The following is a 1979-nucleotide window of genomic DNA, read 5'->3' on the forward strand; positions in this document are numbered from 1 at the left end:
CTCCCCACACTTTTCCACAGACAGTTTTGCTTTACTTTCCTCCTTTTCTGGCTTCATTTTTTCTCTCATATTTGTTACAAAAATAAGCTCCTACTACCTGAAACTGTATTGCTATTTTTTGAATCAAAGTATAATATACTCTTACTGCACATCTAAAAATGCCACTGCACACATTTGGTGAGCATGTGATGTAAATTGGCATTCTGTACATGAAAATAAAACCTATCTTTACTGAGTATTATACTGAGTATATATATATATATATATCTACACTAATAAAAGAGAAAGATTCAAATTAACCATCACTCCGCTACACCCACAAGCCACACGCATGAGCCCATCAGGAGCCAGTATGCAAATTAACCCAACTAAGATGGCCACGGAGCTGGAGCGAGCAGTAGGCTTGGGTTGTCCCCGGCGATGAAGGAAGCCAAGCTTCCCGCCTGCCCTGGCTGGGTCTGGGCTCTGCTCAAGGCTACAAAGTTTCAATTATAGAAGATAAATAAACCCCAGATACCTGCTCCCAGGCCGCCCTGGAAAAAAAAAAGAAAAAAAAGAAGAGGCTGGGAGCTTGGTCAGCCTGAAAACGGCCCTAAGCACCTCACCCAGGCTGGCCACACCCCTATGGGATGAGGGTCCCCACTGGGGGGCTTGACCAGCCTGCAAATAGCCATCAGCCCCTCACCCAGGCTGGCCATGCACCCCAGCAGGGCCCTCTACCCTGAAGGGGGTGTGGCCAGCTTGAAAATGGCCCTCAGCCCCTCACCCAGGCTGGCCAGGCACCCCAGTAGGGACCCCCACCCTGATCTGGGGCACCCTTCAGGGCAAACCAGCTAGCCCCCATCCGTGCACCAGGCCTCTATCCTATCTACACTAATAAAAAAGAAACATGGTAATTGGCGTACGACCGCTACCCTTCCGATTGGCTAATCAGTGTATCCTTATGCAAATTAACTGTCAGCCAAGATGGCGGCCGGCAGCCAGGCAGCTGGAAGCGAACACGAGGCTTGCTTGCTCCCGTGACTTCAGACTCCAACGGTTCCCCGCCTGACTTGCCGGCCTCTGAGCTGGCAGTTTGAAACATTCTAACAAATATAGCCGGCTGGGATCTCAGAGCTGAAGTTATACATTGTTTCGATTATAGAACGGCAAACAAACCAGCAGTGGAAGCCTCAGAGCTAGAGCCAGAGCTAAAGCTGGCCCAGAAGAAAAAAAAAAAGAAAAAAAGGACAGGTTGGGAGCTTCAGTCAGCCTGAAAGCAGCCCTCAGCCCCTCACCCAGACTGGCCAGGCACCCCAGTGGGGATCCCCACCCTGAAGGGGGTGTGACCAGCTGCAAACAGCCATCATCCCCTCACCCAGGCTGGCCAGGCACCCCAGTGGGGACCCCCACCCTGATCCAGGACACCCTTCAGGGCAAACCAGCCAGCCCCCACCCGTGCACCAGGCCTCTATCCTATATAGTAAAAGGGTAATATGCCTCCCAGCACCGGGATCAGCGGATCCTCGAGGCCTCCTGACACTGGATCAGCGTGACAGGGAGCAGCACCCAAACCCCCCGATAGCCCTGCGGCTCTGTGTGTGACAGGGGGCGGGGCCACAACCTCCCTATCCACCCTGCTCTGTGTGTGACAGGGGGTGGCACCCCAACCCCATGATCAGCCCTGCTCTGTGCCTGATAGGGGGGAGCTCCCCAATCCCCTGATCGGCCCTGCTCTGTGTGTGACAGGAGGTGGCACCCCAATCCCCCCCCCCCTCCACGGGCCTTGCTCTGTGTGTGATGGGGTAGAGCCATAACCTCCCCATCGGCCCCGCCCTGAGTGTGACAGGGTGCAGCGCCCCAACCCCCTGATCCGCCCTGCTCTGTGTGTGACGGGGCGGCGCCCCAACTCCCCAATCAGCCCTGCTCTGAGCCTGACCAGGGGCTGCACCTAGGGATTGGGCCTGCCCTCTGCCACTCAGGAGCAGGCCTAAGCCAGC

Source organism: Myotis lucifugus, unplaced genomic scaffold (genome assembly GCF_000147115.1).
Source record: "Myotis lucifugus unplaced genomic scaffold, Myoluc2.0 scaffold_136, whole genome shotgun sequence".
Taxonomy (NCBI): domain Eukaryota; kingdom Metazoa; phylum Chordata; class Mammalia; order Chiroptera; family Vespertilionidae; genus Myotis; species Myotis lucifugus.